We start from the raw sequence: 26,799 nt of genomic DNA, 5'->3' as shown, positions 1-26,799 counted from the left end.
TAAATAACAACCAGCCCCAACCTTTGCCCACTCAAAAAGTGACCCTAACCCAAATCTTTTTCCAATTTGGATTGGTTCAGAGAGATCAGCTGTGGTGTCTGTCAGCTGGTAGCCAGACATCAGAGCAGACATAACTAATTAGGACATACTCCCTCATCTGGAGATTAAGCATATTTTTTGTGCTCTTTACATGTTCCCATAGTTACAACTTGCATTAAAACCTCCTGGTTTGAAAGTAGTGTCTTCAGATCTGAAGCAAGTGAAAAAGAAACTTTTTCCCAGAGAAACTTGTGGGAGTTGAATTTGATGTAACTGGGTGTTTTCTCCCATGGCAAAGCTTAATCTGAAGAATTACTGACATCCTATTTACACATAAGATCTGATTGAGTTTCAGAAGAACTTATTTCTCAGCTCTTTCAGTCAAGTTAAACTTAACACACTTATCATTAAAATTTGTCCAGCAAATATTGCAAATTCAAAAGTTCTAAAAATATCCATAACTTGTGACTTCAGTGAGGTGCTGTGTTTTCTGAGTAGCTAGAATTCACAAGAAATCTGTAGAATAAGGACAACGTATAGCACTGAGAAAATTTAACTGCATCAGCTGGACTTAGGGCCCCTACTAAACAGCTTGCTGACTGAGAAAAGCATAGTATGAAGCTTCCCTATCTTTCTAAAAATAAACATTGGTGCTGATGTATGTGTTCTTCTGCACTTGCTATAATTGCAGCTTTTGAGTGGCTTTGCTCTACCATTTGTTATTTTCTGCCCAGATTTCAATGTGGTTCCGTAATTGTCAGACAGTGTACTAATGCATTTGAGTCAGAGTATATTTACTCTGTACTTTGATGCCAGAGGTATTCAGAATCTGAGGAACGGTTAATATAATGGAGGTCAGGATCTCAGTAGGTTTCAAACCAACTTTAAACATTCTTATGGGTAGACTATAGGCAACTTTTTGATAGGGAGACTACAAACTCACATGTTCCACATGTGTCAGTGAATGATGGAAAAGGATTTGAAGAATAATTTCAGAGGAACTAAACATCATGTGCTTGATTTCTTTTCAATGTAGAATGTGCACCTGGAAAATATTTCTAATTTCATATTGCATATATATTATCAGAAATACTATAGCTGTTGCATTCAGAAAGGTAACTATATTTTCTGAGTAGGATGGTACAGTTAGTTGCCTTTTTTAATTAATTTATTTATTTATATATTTTATGCCGAACTCTGAATTGATTATGTATAAGTGATGGTTTTTTATAACTGGAACAGGAAGTATATTACCATAACCTGTGTGTCAAATCTGTAAGACAACTGGAATGGCTTTTTTTCTTTTTTTTTTTTTGTGCATAGCCAACTCAAGCATCCTCTTGCTGAGTTAGTCATTGCAACATAAATCTTCTGCTGTTGAAACTCACTCGTTAAATATTCAGTAACATGGTAAGCTGGATTTATTGGGCGTAGCAGAACTTGAAAATGCCTGTACTAGTAGGCAAAGCAGTTACAAGATTTGAATGGGTACAATATTCACCGAGTATTATTTAAATATTTTTTTTATATGACTAAAAATGCCTAGCAGCAGCTTGTAAACAGTTTGCCTCAACTTTGTGAATTAAAAGTTGGGATTGATTTCACCTGCATCAGCCATGTACTTAGCCATGTACATACCAAAGCATGCATGTTTTCATTAATACCTTACTTGCTGCCACCTGGCTGCCAGTCCAGACGTGCAAGGTTCCCATGTTTACTATGCCATATCTGTTCATACACTGAAGCTGTGTCAGGTACCCTAAAACATTTCACAAGGCACCAGAAGGCTATATTTAAACAAATGATTCTTCTTCTAGCTGACTGCTGAATCATAGAATCATAGAATCATTAAGGTTGGAAAAGATCTCCAAGACCATCTAGTCCAATCATCCTCTTACTACCAATGTCACCCACTAAACCATGTCCTGAAGCACCACATCCAACCCTTCCTTAAACACCCCCAGGGACAGTGATGCCACCACCTCCCTGAGCAACCTGTTCCAATGCCTGAGTACTCTTTCTGAGAAGAAATGTCTCCTAATTTCCAACATAAACCTCCCGTGGCACAACTTGAGTACATTCCCTCTAGTCCTGTCACTAGTTACTTGTGAGAAGAGGCCGACCCCCCAGCTCCCCATCACTTCCTTTCTGGTATTTGTAAAGAGCAATAATGTCTTCCCTGAGTCTCCCCTTCTCCAGACTAAAGAAACGTAGCTATTTCAGCTGCTCCTCACAGGACTTGTGTTCCAGGCCCTTCACCAGCTTTGTAGCCCTTCTCTGGGCATGCTTCAGGGCCTCAATGTCCTTCTTGTAGTGAGGAGCCCAAAGCTGAACACAGTAGTTGAGCTGTGGCCTCACCAGAGCAGCATACAGGTGGACAATCACCTCCCTGGTCCTGCTGGCTACACTATTCCTGATACAAGCCAGGATGCCGTTGGCCTATACTACTCTCTGTGCTTCTTAGACTATTCACTGTCTTCACTGACCACTGCAGGAGCTTTGGTATTTAGCCCACATAACTGTCTATGTGTAGACAATTAGAGTGTCTAAGTCTCTCACTGAATATTACCCTTACTCTGTTTTATTTCTCAGTCTTCTCAAAGGGAAGAGGTAAGCATTCCCACCCCAAACTAAGAAAAAGGTATGCTTTCTTATCTTGTGATTGCCAGTCTCCACTGATCTTTTCTCTCTGTTGACCAGCAATAGGACCCAAGAGAATGACATGAAGCTGCAAAAGGGGAGGTTCAGGTTCGATACTAAGAAAAGGTTTTTCACTAGCAGGGTGGTTGGGCACTGGAACAGGCTCCCCAGGGATGTGCTCATGGCACCAAGCCTGATGGAGTTGAAGGAACATTTGGACAATGCTCTCAGACATATCATTAAATTTTCAGGTGGTCCTGTGTGGAGCCAGAAGTTGGACCTGTTGAGCTTCTTGCATCCCTTCCGATCTGGGATGTTCTATTGATTCTATGATTCTATGAACAGAAAGCTTTGTAAATCTGACCTCTAATTCACCAGGTCAGTGTTGTACCCCTAATATTACTAACACTGCACATTTTGTCTTTGGATGAATATGGCTACAAATATAACAGGAGAAATGAATATGGAAGTGTTTTCTGTGTGCAACATAACTTGTCTATTTCTTTGCTTATTTTAAATGGTTTTAAAGATTTGGTATTTTTCAGGAATTGTGACTGCTCTTCATCTGAGAATCTCAGCATTTTAGAAAGATTAAATTAGCCCTCACTCTATATGTATATGCAATGTAAGTTTTATTGCAGTTTACACAGTTTTCATTGATACATAGAGAAAATCAGTTACAAGGTGGGAAGCAGAAGCACAGTCCAATCATCCAGTCTCCTAAAGTTGTCACTAGAAATCTCTAACTAATATACAAGCAATTCTTGTGGACAGGGTTACAGGTGTAAGGACCTTCACTGAAAAGGTTGGTGTTTGTCAGCAGCTACTATTCTGTGGGACCGTGAATAGAAATCACCAGTAATATTTCTGATTCTGTCAAAATATATGGAAACATGGAGATTAACTTTTGAATTGTTCGTGTTGTCAGACTAGCAAGACAGCCCTTGTTATCAGCCTGATATATAATTCCATTTTTAATTAGAAGCTTTCTCTTAGTTATCTTATTAAAAAAAAAAAAAAAAAAAAAGAGAGAGAGAAAATGAAAACTCAAGCTGTTCTGGGTAAGACTACAATTTGATACACAGTCATGGAGTACATTTTCAACCATCTATATGCCACTCCATGATCTCCTCAAATTCCTCCATCTATTAGCAAAAATACACAGAGTAAAAAATGTTGTTGGCGTGACATTACCTATATCCAGTGAAAGGGAATTTAGATATGTCTTATTCACATTTTAATACTAGTATACAAAAAAAGCTGTTAATGTAATGCAATAAAGGAAAACACGACCTTACCATGAAGATCCTACAGTCCAAGGGCTGAGTCACATACTGCTTATTCAGCTACTGCACCAACTGCTTTGGCTATAAATGTTGAATCACTAGTCTTGGACAGAGAAATATGCGACTGTGTTTGAGCAGAATGATATCCTCATTTAGCTCACTACAGTGAATTTAGTGAGTAGGTTAGAGCAAAATAAGATGTGAACCACTATGTTTAACTGATATGAAGTACTGTTCATTTCAAAGTTAAAAGATTTTAAAACCAGAGGTAGTGGTGTAGTCATCTAACTCTTATTTCCTGCGTAACACAAGCCAGAGTGTTCTGCAGATTAATTCATGCTGTGTATTGAATCATTCTTTCTTTTTTCAAAGTCAAGAGTACTGAATTGAAAAACCTGTGGTTGAACTAGATATGGAGGTGATAGGTTTGAGTTTATTTGTTCAATTATTTCCTGGAGAAGCTGCACAAGGAAAGGTACAAAAATCAATTTTATCTTTTCAAATCTTCTTCCTCAATTGTCTTATTATAGCAGTGTTTATGATCTGGCCTATATTTATTGCATTCTTCACTAGCATAGGCCTTGCATTCCTCACTTGATGTTTGCCATGTGTTGGGCATTACTTGAAATAAATAGTTCTGGTTTCTTTTCTCCACAGTCACTGGACAATTAGCTGATATAATATAGTCAGTTTTTGAAACTTCATTTCAAGACATCAGTTATAAAGGCAACATATTTGAGTATTGATATCAAGAAGATGTCAGCAAAAGTGAAAGGCAATAAACAATGGAGCTGGTACTGAAATCCAGCAAGACTAGTAAAATGACACAAACTGAAACCCACATTCCTTCACTTTCTTTCCTTTTCTTTCCATGCATACATGTACATATATGCATATATATATATTCTTGTGTCTGTATGTAAAGTGTACTGTTGCATCTGACATAAAACATAAATGATCAGGTTTATTTTTTCCTAGCTATGAGATGAGCAGAGGCAAGTTTCACCAGTTTGACTTTGACAGTGTGTCCAGATTTTTCCTGTGACTATTATTACTCAGCACCTGTACTTCCACTGCTTCTTGTCTCTTGTAGAAAAGTAGGTCTGTTCAATATCAGAGCAGGTAAAGTGAAGGCTATGTATGAAGCCATTGCTTTCTATTTGTACAAGCAATAGGTACAAAGTGGACATTAAACAGGCACCCTGTTGTGTACCTGATTAGTGTCTGTTTCTTGTCTATAGTTTTCATATATTTATCTTATACCTGCTTCAGGAGCTGTTTCTGTTTCTTTCTCTCTCTCTCCCCTCCTCCCCCAAACACACACTTCTTATTTCTTTTCTTTAAAAAAGCAGATGATGAATTAGAGTAAAAAGTGGCATCTTTGCAGAAGACTAGATAAAACAGTGCCTCCGGGACAACCACACACACACACAATAAATAAATAGAGAGATAAATAAATAAATAAATAAAGTCATCTACAGGATGATATTTTTACAGATAAAGCTAATCAGTTAGTGAAGATGAGTCTTTGAGAAAAAAATTAGAGCCAGTATAAAAAAATGGCATTCACTCTATGTGACACATTCACCAATTATTCATCCATATTTCTTCTTCCCTTTGCCCAACTTTTTAATGTGTCATGCTCAAGGGAATTGATTTCTAAATTTAGGGATTTCAGTTCTGTGGGCTTAATTCACCTCTGAAATTACCTAAAGAGCCTGTCTGTCCTCATTGACTTAAATCAACATCCTGGCAAGATAGCTCATGGTATTAGCTCACACCCAAGAATGAAATGACTTCTAATAAACCACGAGGAAAAAAAAATTATATATATTACCTTGTATGTATTTGTTCTTGCAGCTGGTGTCCACTGAGCCCCTTCACATGCTCCAGCTCTTTCAGACAGATGTTGCTCTTCCAGAAGTCTAACATTGGGATTGTTCCTGTAAGTGGTACATGGAAGACAAGCACAGGCAACCCCTACTAGTTGCAATCAAAGAAATCATGGATGATGCTGGTGAGGTATCTAGAATAGTAATTATATGCTGTCCTCAGCTGTCTTTCTGGGATATATCCATCCATCAGCTTTTACCTTTTTTTCTTATGAATTGCTGACTTTAATGACTATATACAAGGATTTAATTAATTAGTTAAGTTTAGCAAAAGATAGTAGGGCATTCAGTGGCTTCATAGGAGTTAAATGTAATCTAATTTTGATGTATATTTTTCCTCTGCCATTTTTTGCTCTATATATGCCATCTGAAATCCTAACTTGAAAATCAAAGGCAGAACAGATACATACTCATGTACTGTCCTACATATAGTCCCCTCCAAAGTGCATATTTCAGATGACAAATCTCTCCCAAAGACTTTTCCTCTGATAGCCTGTGACAGTAGCAGATTAGTCACTCTGAACAAATCATGATTAATTTTGTTGCTCCAGGGAATATAGGGGCCAGAGAAAAGCACTGAAAGACTAAAGATCTAAGCAGACATTTTCCTCCACCTAAATGTCTTTCTGGCCCCATGAATGAATCTCATTCATGGGTTCAAAGTGGACCAGGAGGTGAGACAGGTTTTTCTTCTGAACACTTTACAGGTGTTGGTTAATGAGCTTTGCTAGAATGTGGGACTGGTGGGCTCCCACCACTTTTGGCCAACATGGATGCAGATCATAGATCCTTCCCTCCCCTTTGCTTCACCTGTTCTGGATAGGGTTATATCCTCCTCTGGTGATAATCAGCTGTTGTCATTGTTACAGTAAATATTATCTGCCAGACAAATCCTCTGTGGGACTGACTTGGACAGTCGGTCTCTGCAACCTACATGTTGCACACACATCTGTTCCTCTGAGCTACGCCCATCCAGAGCGCATGACAAAAACTTCCAGTACAGCATCTAAGCATTCAGTCAGGGAAATTATGGTTGGTGATCGGAAAGCATGTGCACATAAAATGCATTCTATGGGTTGGTCTCAGTTCCTCCAATTTACACACATGGTTTGGTTCATTGTTTCCTGATGAATATGACTGCATAAGATAAGTGGTTAATTTCTCCATACAGTTAAGGAGGAAACACAGGTGCTTTTGAAGTCCTATAGATCATGATTGTACTTACCTAGTTTGATTGGCATGCTCTGATGAACATAACATGGAAGGAGCAGACTAAAGCAGGGCAAGATTCTATGCTAATACTTTTCATTTTGTTACTTCAGATGTCTTTGTTGTGATTACAAAAAAAGTCCCTCCCTCCCCCCCCACTATGTTCTGTTGAGATCTTCCCAAGGGTAACAACAGTTCTAAATATGTCTATCTTTTTTAATTATGTCATCATCTTTGTACTAGATACTGGGCTGAACCAATCAAAATGTTCCATGTTTGTTACCAAACATAAATTTCAGATGTTACTGATCTGTACTGGATTTAATCAGTGACCTAGGAATTTTACCAACAGGCCCCTCAGCTATTCCAGCCAGATCTGGTTTTAAACAGGTTTTATTAATACTAATTGGGGATACCATTTGAGTATCCAGATAGGATGTTAATTGAAAAGGCATTTTGTTGGCTGTTCTAATAGTAATTTTTATGATTTCTGACTCAGATTTCATTCCTCAGATTGTCATTTAAAGTATTTCAAGATGAATCTTCTGCAATATGTCAGATCCCTGTAATGACAATGAAATTGTTCCAACTAATGCAAGAAGTGAGGGAAAAAAAAAACACAACAGATTCCAGTACTTCAGAAAGTTCCAGATTTCAATTAAATTGAATATAAGCATAACTATCCCCAAAGATCAATTCAGCTTCAGGAAAGATTGCTGCTATAAAATTAAACATATTGTAGAAGAAGGAGAGCAAGTTACTTTGGAACATATGTAAATATGTATATATATATATATATATATATATATATATGCATATTTTAATATGTATACCTAACAGTGAATACATATAAAAAAAGAGTAAGGCTTTCATCCATTTTTTATCATCACTTAAGCCCATTCTTTAGAGATGAAGAAAATATTTTTTATTTGCATAATCACATTATTGTATTTTATTGTCTATCAGATTAAAATATGTTGACAGATCATAAAAAGAATAAATACGCTGATTTTTAAATTCCTGATTATCATCATAAAACAAAACTAAAAAAAGAATAAAAACTTTAAATGAAAGGAAGGAAAGAAAAAGAAAAAAACAAACAAAATAACAAAAAACTGCATTGTTTCAATATAATCCCACTGATATCAATAAGTGTGTGCTTGAATAACCAGGAAAGAGTTTGGCCCAGTATGTGGAAACTATTTGATAGAAAATGCTGAATTAATTTAAATTGCCTGGGGTATGAACACTATCTTGTGGAATGAAAAGTGGCTGAAAGACTATAAACAAAAGCAGAAGACAAAACATTAAAACATAGATTTGTGAAAAGGTCTTTTTCCAATGAAGTATTTCAGGGATCTATATTGAGTATGGCTTTATTTAACATTTTCACTAATCTAGAAGTAAGCCACCCATTAATGAATGTCCACTACGATGAATAAGAGAGTGGAGTTGCAAGAAGCGATGAAAGAAAGATCCTACAAAGGAACCTAGATATTTATCCAAGATCCCCATTGAGTTCAATAACCTTTGTAGCAGATCAACAGGGATATTAGAATGAAAGGCAGGAAAAATAACAAAATGAGTTTCATCTTGAAAAAGGGAAATAGAAACATGGAGAGTAGCATTATGAGTTTGCAATGCATTAGAGCAAGGTTAACAATATGAATACAATTTAAAGTTTATATGCTGCACAAGAGAGGTACCATTTTCTTGTGCTATGGCTAGACATTGTGGAATATTACATGGAAGAGTAACAGGGGATCCAAGGACCTGTTTACAGAAAAAACAATGAATTTATGCATGCAGCAATGATACAGTCACACCAAGACTTGAATAGATATCTACTATAGCTATACATAGCCCACAGTGAAGCAAGAATGTACCCAAAATGACTTGAAAAGTGCCTAATGATAATACAAAAAATGACAGTAATAAACACGACAAGATAATGAAGAACTTGGTCTTATGTCAAAGATAGCTTTTCTTGGAGGTGTCACTAACATATTCAAATCCTCTCCAAAATGAAATGTTCAGTAATTCTAAATATTGGACTGTACCTGTAGCAGTAGTAATAGAAGGACAATTTGTTTTTAAAAGTTTTGCCACATCTAGTTCTGACTTTTCTTAATATTTCTGTAGACGTCTTCATGAAAATTTTGTAGAGTTTAATGACATTAATGATGTTAAGTCAAAATTCTTAATGAGTGACAATTATTTAGGTATATTTAGGAGTGTCATAATCATTTTCAGTCCAGATGATGAAGTCTGACAAGTTGGGCTAAATTTTCAAAGTGCATAAATAGTACTTTCAACATCTTTAAGGATGTTTCTTGCTGAAGAATTTATGTACATCCCACTAGATGTGTTTAGCTGTTGGTCCTTAATGACTGTCTTAAGCTCACAAAAGAATTTAATTATAGGAAAAATTATTAAATTAATACAATAGATAAAAGTTTATAAGTTTGTAGGATCATTGTAAGTATCAAAGATCACTAAAAAGCTGGCTTTTGCCAGCCATCTACAATCTTCCACTGGTATAGACCAGCTTAGACATACTGAAAAATCTGGCCTTAGGTCCTTTTGGTCACCTACACAAATGGTATATTTATTTATGCTAGGATTCAGAAAAGTGCTTAAGCACGTCATTAACATTAATTTTAAGCAAATTCTGGAATGCTTTATTGAACTGGGATGAAAAATTCATGATTTCCTATTATCCAGACTGAATTCTGCACATAACAATATAAACGTTCTTTTCAAATAAGAAACGCTTGCTATTGCAGTTCAGTTCTGAGCATTGCTCTACATGTGCCGGAAACAAAATAAGTCTGGGGGAATAACGTGTTTTGGAAACTTTTTATTCCCTCTAACATCACGTGGAATTTGTTTTTTTAAAAAATATGAACTTTTGAAAGGTAAAAAGATGTGTGAGAGAGATTGGAAAGTACAGCTATAGCCTGGTTCCTTTTGTTATGTACCCTTGTAAATGAGAAGCAGCTCCAATGGAGTTTAACTATTAGGAAACTAAAAGAAAATAAAATCAGAAACATGACATTAACTTTTCCTTGAGAAGAATTTAGCATTTGTGTGATGCTGGCTTCAATCTGCTAAAATAAAAACACTTTATATAACTCAGGCATTGTCTAGTTCCAGCCCACCTGCCATGGGCAGGGATGCCACTCACCAGATCAGGTTGCCCAGGGCCTTGTCAAACCTGGTCTTGAACACCTCCAGGGCATCCACAGCTTCTCTGGGTAACCTGTGCCAGAGCCTCACCACCCTCCAAGTGAAGAATTTCCTCCTAACCTCTAATCAAAATCTCCCCTCTTTTAGTTTAAAACCATTCCCCCTTCTCTTGCCATTATCTGACTGAGCAAAAAGTTTCTTTCCATCTTTTTTCTAAGCCCTTTTTACTAAGCCTTTCAGTACTGAAAAGCTGCAATAAGGTCACCCCAGCGCCTTCTCTTCTGTAAGCTGAACAGACCCACCTCTCTCTGCTTTTCTTCATAGGAGACATGCTCCAGCCCTCTAACCAACTTCATGGCCCTCCTCTGGACCCCTTCTTGTGCTGTGCGGATAAACTTTAATGAGTTTATCCACACTGGTGAACACCAGCTCCAGTAACACTTCTCCTCTAGTTGGTTTGTCTAATACCAGGAAGTTATCCTCAATGCACTCTAGGAATCTCCTGGATTGCTCACAGCCTGCTGTGTGGCTTTCCCAGTAGACAACCTTGTGGTTGAAGTCCCTCATCAGGATGAGAGCATTGTGATGCTGCTTGTTGAAGCAAGTTGAAGCAAGAATGCCTCATCCACAGGCTCCCCTTGGTTAGGTGTCCTGTAGTAGATTCCAACCTCAGCGTGTGGTCCTTAACTCTCACCCACAAGCTCTCAACCTGTCGGTGGCTCTCTCTCAGAGGCAACACTTTGCAGTCATTCCCTTCTCTAATGTAAACACCCTCTCCCCTTCTTCACTGTCTGTCTCTTCTGAAGAACTTGTAGCCCTCTATTCCAGTGTTCCAGTTGTGTGATCTGTCCTACAATGTTTCTGTGACAGCATTAGGGTCATATTTTTGTAATTACACCATGGTTTCCAACTCCTCCTGCTTGTTTCCCATGCTGCTTGTGTTGGTATGAAGGCACTTTGGCTGGACTATTGGTTGCATCACTTTTCCAGAAGAACTTTTCCTGATTACTTTGGGACATTTCACAAGCATTTCCCTATTGTTTCTTTGTGTGACAATGTTCCCAGGTTTGCTTCCTTCACTCAGAGGTACATCCACTTCCCCCACCACAACTAGTATAAATCCCTTGTGAGAATCCCAGCCAGCTGCCTGCACAGAACACTCTAGTCCCACTTGGTCAGCTGCACCCCTTCTGGTGTCACACACATGGTCTCTCAAAAGTGCGTCTAAGATTGTAGAACCTAAAACCTAGAGCATGCCACCAGTCTCACAGTCAGTCATTCACTTGGTCCATTCATCTCCTTCCTCTTGGGTACCAGTCACCAACTGGGAGGACAGAGGAGAACAGTACTCGCTATCCTGATGCCTTCAACATCTTTCCAAGAGAAATAAAGTCCCTTTTGATGTTTCAGAGTCTTCTTTTTGCAGCCTTGTTTGGTTCTACATGAAAAAGTAGGAAGGGGTGGTAATCTTTGGAACCCACTGGGCTTGGTAGCCTCTTTGTAGTATTATAAATGCAGGCCCCAGGCAGTCAGCAAACCTCTCTGGAGAGATTATCCGGATGGAAAATGGGAGCCTCAGTGCTTCTCAGAGAGGAGTCTCCAATTACTAACATCCTTCATGCCTTTTTTTTTTTTGTGGCATTGGTTCTGATATAGGTAGGAGACTGAGCCAACTTTGTATGGTTGGCCTTTCTGAGGTCTTTACTATTACTCTCGGAGTCTCCTCTCTCTTGCATCGTATCTGTTGTTCAGTGGTACTTTTGGGGCAAGGATTCGTTTTCAAGTTCCAGGCAAAGACAAGGGTCCACTCTTCTTTGTCCTGTGAGACTTTCAAATATGTTTGTTCAAGGCTGGAAGCCTGTTTACCTTAGTCTTGCCAGGATTTAAGGCAGGGCTGTTGCTTGGCGTGTGTCAGAACATACCATTTGTTAATCTCCCACTCAGATTCCTGGATGCTACGTAGTCCGATGAGCTCCTCTCGCAACAGAGCCACCTTTCTGAGAAGTTAATTCAGCTGGGCAAACTTGCACCCATTACACCCAGCTCTGCCTTCAGGGCCTGGGGGACTTTCAGAGACTGGAGTTGCCTGGAACTAAGAATCTGAGCAGCTCTTTTTATCCTTGGGAGGTCTGTTTGTGTATAGACATCTGCCTGGGGAGTTTGTGGACCCTCCGTCTGGTTTTCAGCCTCAGACCAGCAGGATCAGTAGGTGGACATCATTTCTGTTGCAGTAGAAGGTCCTTCCTCTGCTGTTTCTGACAGTTCTAGCATTCTGGGAGATTAGATTCACATTTTCTAAAAGCTACCTTGAGTTTTCATCTGTTTCTAGTATTAATCCTTGTCTATTTTATATCAAAGCTGTTACACGGTTTTCCTGTTCACATTAAAAAGTCATGGCTGTGTGCCTCAAAGTTCTAGGTCATGATTGCTCCAGGTCAATAGGTTAACAGCAAACCATCTTTCTAAGAATGAATGTTCTACCCTGACAGATCGATAAGTGTTCAATCTGAAAAGCAGAAGAGATATTCATATATGAAATAGTTCATTTAGTTGCTTCACATAAAGCAGTGTAAATTTCAATATGATCAATGTCAGGATACTGTTCTTAATGAATGTGAAACTGCTATTCTCATGTTTTAGGTTAACCTAAACCCACTGCATTTCTACTACACATACAACTGTCACCTATCTATCCACATCTCATGCACAGATATCAGTGTATTTTGTCTCAGACTTAATTTTACTCTTAGCCTGTATGGATTCTACACCTAACTGTATATTGCTTACAGAGATAGCACAGAGTCTCTGACATATGTTATGATCCCCTTCTCACAGTCTCCTAAAATATATATATAAATATATATTACAATATAATTCTTAAAAGCCCCAGAGGTTGATTTAAGCTTTTAGCTAAGAAATTGCTTTAAGAATAATGCCAGAATTGCAGGGTTCTGAGATTTAAAAAAAATATTTCTGAACTTTATTATTTGTTATATATTCCATACGATGACAAATGACCTTAGAAAATACTATAAATATTTAATACATTTGTGATATTAGCCCATTTATAGTAAATACTATGGGTGGAGTTATTCTGTGGATGATTTAGTGTAATTTGTATGGCAGCCAAGCAAAGTGAAAAGAGTTGTTATTATTTTTTTTTTGCATAGAGTTCTGTTCATACATAATACGGCTTACTACATGATTAATAACTCAGTGCTTCTCATTGGGATACATAAAATGTAGTAAAAATAAATAGAACTGTAAAACAATTAAGGAGATTTGTACTCACTGATTCGTTCCTGTTTATGGATATACAGTGTTAATATAAACAGACAGGGGGTCCTCACTTTATCCTTTTATCATTTCCAAATGTTGTCATAAGATGGTAGCCTCACTGAAAACAAACAAAACAGCATGTCATGTAAATGTAACTTCAGTCTAACATTATGTTAGGTCAGCTTGGCTTTGAGAAATATGTGGCTTTTTCAACTGTTACTTTTGCTGGAAAATTCTGTTTGCAAATGTCAATGATATCACTTAAAAATTGAACAAAAAAGCCTTATTTAGAAAAGATGCAGAAATGGTGTTCGCCAAAAGCAATTTTCAGTTAAAATCTTCATAAGATTTACATTTTATTTATTTAACTTCAATAAAGAAAACTTGAGTTCATAAAAGGATTCTCTGTTCTTTCTCATGTAAACTGCCCAAAACATACCTCTTAAATTAAACAAGTTGTGTTCCCAGTGACATTTTCATTTCATTGAATGTTGTGCCTTATTTAAGATGTAAAGTTACACCCTAATGGCACTATACTTCTTCTCCACTTTATAATTTGCATAAAACAAAGAGTGTTTCTATGAAGATGGCCAACTGCATGGCTGCCAAGCATCAAGGAAGCACAACTACATGAGGGGACATAGCAGGGGCCAAGAACCAGTCTGCAAAGGAGTGGCAAGTTGAGTGATAACTTGTTAGAGAAATGAGTCCCATATAATTTTCGATGTAGGTAGAAATCCTGCTATCCCACAGAGTTGTGGTATTATAAAGGGAAGAGTCAATATTCTTCTGAAAACAAAATGTGTGTGAGTATTCTATGGGTTTAAATACTATCTAAAATCATGGAAGAACTAGATGCAGAAATATGGGTGCAGATCTTCCTCTCTGGAAGCTTCTACACTGTTGATTGCTGGAAAAGTAATTAAGATGTAACAAGAGAATATTGCTGGAGGTTGGTCATCCTTTACTCCTTCCCTCAGTTTCCTCTGCTAGCAATACTCCTCATACCGCGGTTGGAAGAATGATGCTGCTTCAAGTCTCCTCTGAATTGCCCAACACAAATGTCCACATATTTTGGTAAGTGTAGGACTTCATGGAAATGCTAAGCATTAAAGAAAGGGCTACATAGCCTCATGTACATGAAATAGGTCTGGCAGACAAGAACTCGAGAACTCCTCTTGTACTTATCTTGTAGGCTTTGACACAAACAAGCTTTTAATTACATTTTAATAATTTCTCTTTAACTACTATTATGATAATGCTCAGTTGATCTTTGGGATTAATTTGTAAGTCTCAAGTCTTGAATATTCCTACCTTTTTCCTTACAAGCACTTAACCGTGTTTGCAAAATGTTCTTTTTATTTTTATTTTTAATGTTCTTCTTTTAAATGTTTTTTTTTTTTTTTTTTAATTATTATTTTTATTTTTAAATTGTTCTTTCTTTTTTATGACCATTTGATCATAATTTTCTTTTGTGAAATGCTTTCACTAAGTTGTAATAGTCCAAAATGAATAGGTTTTACAACTAATAACTTTTGGTCACAATAGATATGCATCACTCCCTGTATTCAACTTCTAAGATAGTGAACTTGTCATGACCATACCCACAGGTATATTTTAATTCATGAGGAAAGACACTGTTCAACATAAATGTCTCACAATCTGGCATTTCTTTTTGAAGATGTTCTCAAAATAGCTTATTTTGTGATTGTTAGGGAAAAAAAAAAACAAAAAAAAACAAAAAAACAAAAGGAAATGTGTTTATAGTGTGAATATATTATGCTTTTTCAATCTGCATAGCCCTTGGAGAATTTGTATTGCAAGATGAGTGTGTGTGGCTCCATATGTGTTAACATGTATTGAAGGTGTTTTTCATTTCTGCAATGTAATAAGTCTTGAGCTGATGCAAGAAGAGTACGTTTCGTTCTACAAATTTATACTACAGGATGAGCTCAAGAACAACAAAAATAAATTCAAATACTCTCAGTTCTGTTCAATAACGGTCTTTTGCAGGACAGTCAAGTTTCCCACAGAGTAAATACAATCCATATTATGTAAATATGATCCTGTGTACATTCATTTAATTTAATATTACCATCAGAATAGCACATTTCACACGTGGGAATGCAAATCCCAGCAAGGGAGCAAATTAACTGCCCACAAATTGTTTGCTAACTATGAAGTTTTCCGAAAGAAATCTCTAAGGTATATCTTTACCAAGGGCACAGTATTAGAACTCTAATACCACATGTTTCCATTTGGACAGATGGCAGTGAAAGGTTTGGCTGCAATGTGTTATTAGTTAACAGAAAAAAGCCTTGCTGATAGAGATCAAGGGTACTGTTTAAATTTACTTAAAAGAATGGTGGTTTGTAATCCATTCATACTTGCAAGTATAATTACTTCATAATTACTTGTAAGTGGATAGAACCTAGAATGTCCAATTTCTTTTGTGCCCCAGAGACTATATTTTATCTGCTATTATAATCTTCTCCTTAATGTGTTGAGATGTATTAATTCAGGTTCACTTAAAAGAAGTTGCAACGTCATTTCTGTAATTTTATTTTGAAAAATTCAGAGGAAGGAACACATATTAAAATACAATAATTTTAAACAACAAGAAATCAATGTGTATTAATGACATAGTTTGATAAACATCACAAAGCTAAAGAAACAAACAAAAAAAACAAAAACAAACAAACAAACAAAAACATTATTTCTTGTACTATAATATAGACTGCTGGGTGCTGGAATTCATACAGGTAGAACAGTGTCCCCTGACTGAAAGTTTGAGCCTCAGCTGGCACATGAAGAAACACAACCTCCCCCCACCTTCTGATTGACCACGAAGTGTTCAGCGTGGAGTGGGTTCAGCCCTGTCAGATCCATAATGCCTCCCATTGATGAGCAGGATTGAGTTAAGTGACTTCAGAGTGTCTGAAAGCCCTGTCTGAAGTTAGTGGGACCACTCATCTGGACATAGTTAGCCATATGTATCAGAGTCTGAAGGACAAGGATGAGGGGTGCTGGGCTAAGCTTGCCATTTCACATTAAAACAGTTGTGGAAAGATGTATTGAATCAAATTATGTTGTATTTATTTGATGCAGTTAGATTAAGGATAAAGTAATCTGCAGTTAAATAAGAATAGAAAATGATATAGTTTACAACAAACAAATGCCAGTGCTGTGGAAATATAAGGGTGTTGCTACGTTTCAGTTCTGAACAAGGATCTAAATCGCTACTGAACACACATATAGTATATGAATAAACCAGTTTTCATTCTGCAGGAAATTTCCTGTTTTGTACATGTAAATTTCCCTTTTTAATAAAATGGAGAATTACAAGGTAAATCTATTTCTTAATTTAATTCAAGATTAAAGTTATTGTAATCATCTAAATGTGTTCAAACAGAAGCAAAGTATGTTTTGAAATAAATTATATAAGAATAAAATATTTCCTTTTCAACATACCAAGTTTTAGTGCTGTATTAAAACAAAAATCCTGTTAAGATTCAGTATGAGATATTTAAATATAATTATCTCTAGAATGAAACATATTTTTTGCTAAATTACTTTCAGAAAACATATTTTATTTGATATTTTGGACATTTCACTTGTAATAAATATATCTGTGTTATAAAATACTTCTTAAATCTTATGTCACCCAGTTACTCCTTCAGCCTTTTACCTTTTCAGAAAGGTGATTTTCTTTTGACAAAAAACAGAATGTAATGAAAATATAACTGTAAGAGAAATGTTCATTGTCTTGTGCATGATTCAACTATATATTAGTGCCAAATGCTAATAAAAATTCTCAGCTGGCATTTTACTCCATTTTAAAATACTTTTACAGCCTGTTTTTGGCCATTCCAATAGGAGATGCTGGGAACATGATATCATAGTCTTTTGAAAAAAAAAGAAAAAAAAAAAAAGCAAGAATCATATATAAAGAGTACACGTATGATAAGATCAGTGTAAGACTTGTAATCCCTTTACTCAACACTGCTAAGCTTTTCCTAAAAGTTTGCTGGGTTTTGGGAAACCCATGTACTTAGAAGAACTTTTAGCCATAAGAGGGAGTCCAGAGCAGAGATCAGAGGTCTAGAAAATATGACCTCTGAGGAAAGACTGAGAGGAGATGGTTTGTTTAGTCTAGAGAAGAGAAGACGAAGGGGAGACATGATAACAGTGTTCAAATATGTACAATTTTTTTTTTTTTTTAAAAAGGAGGGGGGAATAATTCTTTATCCTTGTCTGCTTAAAAGAGGGTGAGAAAAAAGCTATATTTATAGGAAGTAAAAACTTTGGGTGTCACAAACAGTGGAAAAATAATTCAAGAGTAGTAATGGATCATTTATCTGTCAAATAAGATTTTTACTTTAGGTCTTTTTTTTTTTTTTTTTTTTTCAGTAAGTTGAGCTATCAAAACAACAGAATTAGTATCCTATCTGTAAAATATAAGATAGTATTTCATAAAATTTTCACTGAAGAACCTTTTGGTCATTACAAGTAGTCAGTCAAGTATGTGTTCAGCTATAGCTGGAAGTCAAGCATTGATTTTAAACATATGACCTAAGTAATACAGATTTGGTACTTTATGCTAATTGTGCAGATAATATTTGCAAAGTTCCTAATATTTCTTGGGCTTAGTTCAGTTGTCAGTAAAGAAGCATCCAATGCCTTTTAAGTTATTAATACCTAGTACATCTGAGTGTCCATGCAGGACAAGCAGATGTATCCCCAAACCTAAAGGAAACTACTTCTGGAATTGCAGCTGGAGGCCAGCTGCAATGGGTGAAGCTTCTACAGAGTGCTAGAAACAAGCAACTGAATTGAGCTCTTAGTGCCTAGAATTTAAATGTTTGCCAGTATACTGGAGAGAGTCCATAAAATCCAGGTTAGAAGCATTCAAGGTTTGGAAAATAGAAGCCACACCAATTAAGAAGATAAAAACAAAGGTTAAAAATGTGAAGTTTAAATTATTTTAATTTCTAATAAGGAGCAACTTATTAAACATTTTGAATGCTAACCTTAACAAGTTCACACTACAAAGTCAATACACATTCTTAACAGTGGAAGTCACTAAACAATAGTACAATTTGCATGAAGATCATAGAATCATAGAATTAAGATTGGAAAAGACCCCCAAGATCATCTGGTCTAACCATTCCCCTGCCACCAATATTACCCACTAAACCACATCCACTAAACCAAGTACCACATTCCACCTTTCCTCTAATACTCCCAGGGATGTTGACATTACCAGATTCCTCGACAAGCCGTTCCAATTCCTAACTATTCTTTCAGAGAATAAATTTCTCCTAATTTCCTACCGGAAGGTGTGATGGATAACCTTGTTATAAGAAATTCTTTAATTTCTTATAATTTCTTTAATGCTAAATGATATCTGCAAATCTGTAGTAGGGCCGTGGCCAAAATACTTGTCCTCAACCTTCAGTGTAATTTCAAATGTATGTACTGACAGAGAGGCCTTCTGAGGGTTGCTGTAGGTGCATATGTATCAACAAAAAAATTAATCTGAAATAACTACAGTAAATGTTTATAAATATTTCTTTTGGTCTTAAAATGTATGGACTTAGGAAGTCATTTCAACCTCTTTTTCAGAATACTGATGACTTTTCTGTTACAATGTCAACTTCAGAGCAAGGCCAGTTGTGTTAATTATGTACATGCATATGTAGATATGACTATTCTTTTCACAAAAAATTTAAAAGGCTAAAATTTTAAAAGTCTAGACCTTCATATACTTAAGCATGTGGCTTGCATCAGTAATGGGGGTAGTTTCACAGGGTTCAAAAAGGCAATCAGAGCAAGATTTAGTATGACGCTAAGATGTCTACATGTAAGATTCTATAGATAAACTAGGTACCCAAGGGGCTGTTATTGTCTATGGAGGGTGGGATTTAATCTTACCTTACTTGAGATGTCCTGCAATAACCTGTAAGGCTGCCACTACAGAAGTATATAGTCTAAAAAGTTTACTCTGACAGCTTTGGCTGATATCACTTATCTTTGGCATCTACAAAGAGCTTGGATCATCTTAAGTGCTACTATCTGATTACTTTTAGGCAGCTGAATTCCACTCATGCCCACATACATTCAAAATAATAACAAACAAGAATAAACAAAACTAAAATATGATTTTTAAGGATTTTCATTACTGTCTAAAATTAATGTTTCACAGTCTTTCAATATTTTTACCCTCCTTGTGAGAGGAGGATTTTACCCTCACTTAACTGCTGTGGGAACAAAAACACCATAAGCAAAATAATTCCTCAATGAAAGGTTTCTAATAAAACAGAAAATCTGACCTTAACACTCTACTTTCTGTCAGTGAAGAATTATCACAAACCATAACGTAGCATAATGGTAAATTTATCATGAAGTTACTCAAAAAATGAATAGTTTTGTGAAAAATAAATCAAAAAATATTAACATAGTTAAAGAACATATCCACGACTGTTACATGGGAAATGTGTGACAGAGAAGAAGTTCTTCAGAATCCCAAATCTTTCACACACTTCTATATTCTCAGTTCTTCTATCTATTTGCTTCTTTTGAGTATTTTGTATTTAAAAAATTCATATAGTCTGTATAATATATATATATATTTTTTTTTAAAGAGAATGTTAAGAGCATGTTCATATAAAGTTAAAGCACACATATACTGATCAAGCCTTGTATTAATAGTAGCCCTCCAGAAATCAGTTGTCTTTTGCCTTTATGTCACTATACTTCAAATGTAGTTTAGCAGGAGTGTGAGAAAAAAGGATAAAATATGAATGTACAGAACGTTTCATTTCTCCTCTTTATCTGAGTTTATTTGCCAGTACAGAGGTTATTTTATAACACACTTATTTGGCAAAGTTGTTTTTGTAATTCTGGATGATTTCTCTAACATCAGAGCTCTAAGATACTCTGTACTGTATCATGATGGTGGATATATATATTTTTTTCAAGTCTCCGAAGTCTAAAACAAGAACTTAAATCATGACTGAAATCATGACTTCACTAAGTTATTTTGAAAAAAAAAAAGAAAAAAGTCAGCTGGAGCTGTGTAAGAATATAATGGAATCTCTTTATAAATTGCAGAAAAAAAAAAAGACAAAATACATTGAAAAATGTAAATGTTCTTATAAGACATTAAAAATAAATTTCTCTTACATTTTTTATATTATTAAACATCAGATGCATGAATGTTTTGTCTTTACTTTCACAGTCTGTTTTTATTCATGCTCTCCACTTGTCTTGATGTCTTAAACATACAGTCTGGAGAAATGTAGTATGAAGATACTGATCTTGGATCTTCAGTTAACATAATTCAGCTTCACAGGCAGGTGTCCTGATAAATTCCTATAGAAAAACTGCAAACTTTGAGTATTTACCACAGTGTCTGGGTGCTGTATAGTTTCTTACATAGCTGAGATCAGGCCAGTGCCAACAGTTGCTGAGTAAAAGAGCTGGAGGTAGTTGTGTTCATAATGCCAGAGACAGAATGACTTTGGGAGAGGGGAGCAAATGGCTTGCTCTAAACTGGAGCCAAAACACAGAACAGTTTGTAGGCAATATTTACAATCTGAGACTGGTGTCCCAAGAGAGTTCATCCAATGGTACAGCCATGTCCTGCAAGTCCAAATTTACATTTAGATGAATGGAAAGTTTGATATGTGAGTATTTTCACTTATTTCTTTTTGGCAACAACATCTGCAGACCTCATTCTTCCCTTAGTGTACTATGCAATACTATTCACCTGCCATGGTCTACTATACAATTGACCAAATATTTGTGATATTTCCTTATGTTTCTAACAGTCACTTGTTGGTCCTTGGCATATAACCGCAATAAGGGTAGACAAGAACAGACTTGGTAGAACAGAATAAGAATGCCTTCTCTTAAGATACATAGTTCATAACTTCAAGAAATTGCTATAAACCATTGCACCTTGAAAAAAAAGAATAGTGGTTTCTATTTATAGCAGCCTTTGCAAACAACCCCTTGAATGTCTGTGCAGCTTGTGCAGTCATATGGAAGGGACTGGATGGAACTTATTGTTTTTAGTAGAGTTGGAGGAGACCTGCAAAGCTGGCAAACTAGGTGGGCTTTCCTGAAGGCTCGCTGATCTTAAGGCATCTATGGATATCTCATAGCTTACACAGCTGTAACATTCTTTCACACACTTTGGCTGGACTATTGCATATGTTGCCACAAAATGTTAAGACATCACGACTCAAATGTTCTTTTGTTCCCCTTTCCTCTCTTTGTATGTTTTACTCAGTAGCTTTGTTTATTTTCTTAAAATATTTCCTTTTTGTTTGCATTTCTTGGCAAAGGCCTCCCTCTGTTTTTCTAACTGTAATCTTCTTTTGGTCCCTTTTCCAGCGCTATTACCCAAGATTAGCTACAAGTGTGCTTCACGAGCTTCAGTTCTTTAGAAGCACTTGGGATGTTAACAGGAAACCAAAAATAGCTTTTCATTTGCCTCTCAACCTAATTCATTCATCCCAGGTACAATACTGAAGTACAAAAATATTTTATACTACTGTTTTCCTCCCTTTCATTTATTTACTGTAAATAAACAAACAAACAAAAAAAAAAAAAACCAACAAAACTGTTCGTTTGAAAGAAATAATCTCATACTGAAGAAATTCTACGAAAAGCTGGTCATTGCCTTCAGTGGCAATGAGGATTCTATTTGTGTGGATTTTTTATATGGTAGGAAATGGTTACTGCAGAACTGAATAAATTCCCTCAAATGCCATTTCTGAATGAGAACTGCCTTAATAGCTACTGTTGTGTCAGTTCATATTTAGTGTTGTGAGTCCGTATTTCTAGAACAGGTGAACTAGATGCTGTTCTTGCTCCAGTAAGGAGTGTTGTGAGACAACCATCAGCTCCTAGGTTCTCCTAAAAATGTTACAACATGTCTTTTGTGGGGAAATATCAAATGTTAATTTTAAATCAGGTCAAATGAATACTCAAATTTACTTTTTGATCAACTTTTCCATATAGTCAATGTCACTTGTGATGAGTGAACAGAAGAAATCTCTTTTTATAGAAATCAGAATTCCCAAATGGCTAATCTACAGACATTTTGCAAAAAGCTACATTTCCAACCTTGTGCAATTTTTTAAACTGTATTTTACTAACAGTCTTAAAGTTGTTGGCTTGTCAGAAGCTTCCTTCAAAGAGCTAAATACCAACACCTCCTGAACTAACAATAAGACATGTTTTACTAGAAGTGATGAAACATCTTCTATAAACACTCCCTACCTTACTGACCATCCTTTCCCAGTATTGATTCACCACTGAAATATTTGTGTCACTTGAGTTCAAGTACATGAAACCAAACCTTTCAGTGCTTGGAGTTGTATGAGTGCCACTAAAAGCAGCATGCACTTCAGCAGTTAGTGAATTAAATAAGCAAAAGCATGCTAATGGTCTCTGTGAGACCAGTACTGCTGACCTTAGAAAGAGAATGATAATAAAATGAAGAATAAAAACAAGAGATGGAACCATGGATCTTTTATGGGTCATATCAATAGAGCATGCAGGGATTCAAACCTACATGTTATCATTGTCAGACCATCAAAAGAAATTTATTTTCTGCTTCTTTAGAATTTTGCTATCAGAAAGTAGTCAGATAGCAAAAATTCAGGATCCTATCCCTATTATATTTCTGCTCAATTCAACAGCTGATAGCAATTACAAAAGAAAAAAATAAAAATATCCTAAAACCAAGAAATATGCCAGTTAGGGGAAGTGTTTATTTAAATTCATAAGTCACAATAAGGTCAATAAAACACGTAATGCAAAGAAATGTAAAGAAATTTTATGGAAATCATTTTCATTGACAAGGTATTTCACAGTTGACTAGAACTTGGCTTTTCATCTACCTAGAATTATTTAACTTAATGTTTGGTTATAAGGATTACAATAATTGGTTAAAGACAAACAAACAAACAAAAACAAACAAAAACAAACAAACAAAAAGCAAGTATTATCTTTAGATAACAGATATTTGAAACTGAAGAATGATAGATTCAAATTACAATCCACAAGTATTTAATTATGATTACCCTTCAAAATATATCTTATTATATTTTTAGCTAGAGACACGTAATCACAAAATATATGAAAGAGAATAACTAATATGAGATATAAATTATACATATATTTTTAGCATAATATGCCTACATATGAACAGCAGTTTAAATCCACAAAATGCAGTGGGGCCAACTATGCCCTTTTAGAAGTCTTTCATGGCTTGAATAACGTTTTCTTTTTCTCTCTCTCTTTTTTTTTTTTTTTTTCTGTGAATTGCAGGGTTTTTCTGTGAATTGCAGGGTTTTATGTAAAACTATTACCCATTTATTCAAGCTTTATAAATAAAAGAAAGATTTGGATCAAAGCTGGGAAGGAAAAACAGATTACCTCTTTCAAAATATGAAAGTATCCTGGGATGTTTTGTCTTGATATGGGCAGATGTTGGCAGTCTAGCAGTTTGACCCTGGCACTATTTCACTGAATATCTGCAATCACATGTGAGAAAGAGTGAGAACATGATGTTGCTGAAAACTTCATGCAGTATTTTTAATATCATTAAAATTAGGGCAGTAGGGCAAACAGATGCAACAACGAATAGTAGAATTGTCTTGTTACAGAATACAAGAAAACAAGAAAATGGAGTGAAGTAACTTTCTCCCTCTCCAGAAAACAGGAAAATTATGTGTCCCAATTCTATAAACATTTATCCAGAAAGATAATTTTGCTTTCAAGAAAAAAGTCTTGTGAAGGCTTATAGGTTATAATCTCTTTGGATGATGGTCCATGCTTTACCCAAGTGGATTTATGATAACAGTGAGGATTACATGGAAAATATTACATGGGAATATTCTTAATACCTTTGCACACAAAACTATATGTATCTTATTATCACCCAAAACTGTTAGTAGTTGTTGTTGCTTTTTTTTTTTTTATAATTTATTTCTTACTTAACAATAAAAAAAAATATTTTGATTATCTAAGGTATGAGGGCAAGTAGGAAAGATAAGATCAGGAGAAAGCTTATAATATTTTGGCTCATAAACTATTTAGTCATATTTTGGCTAAGGGGAAATAAAACCTTGTTTCTTTGAAATACTGCTGGCATATACAAGCTGACATAAACTCATTAAAAAAGAAGAAAAGGAAAATAAAAACATAACTCTTCCAAAGCTACCATTAATCAAAAGCAGAAAATTTCTACTTTTACTGACAGACAGTAGCCATTTTTTTTTCACTTTGTTGTTGTTGTTTTAATCTGTGTGTATTTTTGCCATGCCCAAATTTTAAAGAAGGTAATAAAGATAGACTTCAAACAAAAACAAGTCAAATATGACTGTCACTAATTGTTACTCCAGTCTGGCTTTCCCAACACTCCTGTCTATTGATGTCTTCTCTGTCATCTTCTTTTACATAAATACTTCTTTCCAGCTCTTTCTCTCTCTTATTCTTCATTTTTAATTTTCTATTATCCAATCTATTTTCTTATTGAGAGTTGCACACCCTCAAAATATTAAGGACCAAAAGAACATTTTGTTCCTGTTGTTGTTGATCATGAAGAATTGAAAGAAGAAATGTTAAAGTTCTGTAAGTATCTTTTTCTTATTGACGCCAGCACTGACATGAAACATTTTAAATAAGACAGACGTGAAATAGTACATCGCTCAGAGCCTACTGGAAATAGGTCATAACTTGTGTCTTCTCATATATATTCTTGCAGGTTTCCTAACAATGACTGCTTTCATTACTTACATATTGCAGCATCATTCTGCCACAAAGGGGACTGTCTCAGGGCTGTTTGCTGCTAAAATCAAGAATGGTAGAATTTAGAGAGAAAAATCCCACACAATCACAAGTAATTTGTGTCTTCCACAGCCTGGAGAGTGGACAGGTTGAATGACACTTTTACCAGTGACATGTTCATCCACTTAACGCTTTTTTATGACCCAGTCTTATCTTTAGACAAAACACCACAAATATAAAGCTTACATTTTATATGCACCTCCTCCATATAGCTTCCATCTTTTCAGCAGACATTAACCATATCTACTTTTTTATTTTATTTTATTTTATTTTATTTTATTTTATTTTATTTTATTTTATTTTATTTTATTTTATTTTATTTTATTTTATTTTATTTTATTTTATTTTTTGCACCTGCAATTATTTGTCTAAAGAAATCCATGTAATGAAAGCACTGGTGTGGGTCAGAGACATGCCAGACAGATGTGCACACAAAAGACACTAAAAAGTCTCACTTGTGTTTACCTTGGTTGCATACTAGCAACAATTAAACAATGCTAAACAATGCTTTGGCTACTTGTGTTTTTAGAAGCAATGTGAAAACACTAGGAAATGAGGGAAATTAAGGGCTCTGTGTATGGGAAATAAATCCAAGTGCATGCTTCTAATTGCTCTCCCTTTAAAAATCACGATTCAACAATAGCTTCTACATAGCAAAGACACAATAACACATTTTGTTTAATAGATTAACAGTAAGAATTGCTGCTAGAGAAGCTGACTTTTCCTTTAACTACTGTTCTTTAAAAGTGATTTTGTTCAACAATGTACAAGGTCGACAAGTCAACGCAAGACCACCCTGCTTGGGGATTTGCTCTCAACACAGAGTTGTGTCGAATCCCTCAGCTGAGAAATGTCAACCAGCACCTTTCATATTTATGGTGACTCATAAACAGGAAACTCAGCCCTGTCCACGACACTGGAGCTTTTTCATATCTTAGATCCTTTTAAGAAGGAAAAAGAAAAGGGTAAAAAAAAAAAAAAAAAAAGGAAAGGAAAGAAAGGAAAAAAAAAGCTCTTAAAACATAACAAAGAACTTAGCAGGACATTTAAAGCAGCTGCCTTGTATTTTATGTGCCAAAATAAATATTGCCAAATTAGTAAGGCATACTGAACAAATTAAGCGCTAAATGCAAATTTATCGACTGAAATACAATGGTAAAGTAGCCAAGGAGCTTGCAATGGTATCGTTCATCTTTGTAAGTAGGTGTTTTGGTTGGCCAATTGCTGGAGAGTGACATGGGAACAGCAATATAAAAAGAGAGCATTTCTGTTACACCCAAGATGAAGAGTTTGTTTTAGAAAGTTCAAGTAAACATTTTCTAACATACATTCACTAGTTTCAGAGTGTCTTTTGCTACCAAGAGAGAGATAAAAATTGGTTTAAAACATCTCTTATGAAA

General features: G+C 35.5%; 1 long non-coding RNA gene across 1 annotated transcript; it reads right to left on the bottom strand.

Annotated features, from left to right (window-relative positions):
• Positions 1-7,982: 7,982 nt before the first annotated feature.
• On the bottom strand, positions 7,983-25,400 carry LOC110351866 (uncharacterized). The gene is made up of 4 exons (XR_002399866.3): positions 25,349-25,400; positions 23,987-24,084; positions 13,548-13,652; positions 7,983-12,761 (listed from the first exon to the last, which is right to left on the bottom strand). It is a non-coding gene; the product is annotated as an uncharacterized lncRNA (long non-coding RNA).
• Positions 25,401-26,799: the final 1,399 nt, after the last annotated feature.

The sequence above is a fragment of the Anas platyrhynchos genome, chromosome 3 (genome assembly GCF_047663525.1).
Source record: "Anas platyrhynchos isolate ZD024472 breed Pekin duck chromosome 3, IASCAAS_PekinDuck_T2T, whole genome shotgun sequence".
Lineage (NCBI taxonomy): Eukaryota > Metazoa > Chordata > Aves > Anseriformes > Anatidae > Anas > Anas platyrhynchos.
The sequence above is the reverse complement of the archived record's forward strand: the minus strand, read 5'-3'. Positions and strand labels throughout refer to the sequence as shown.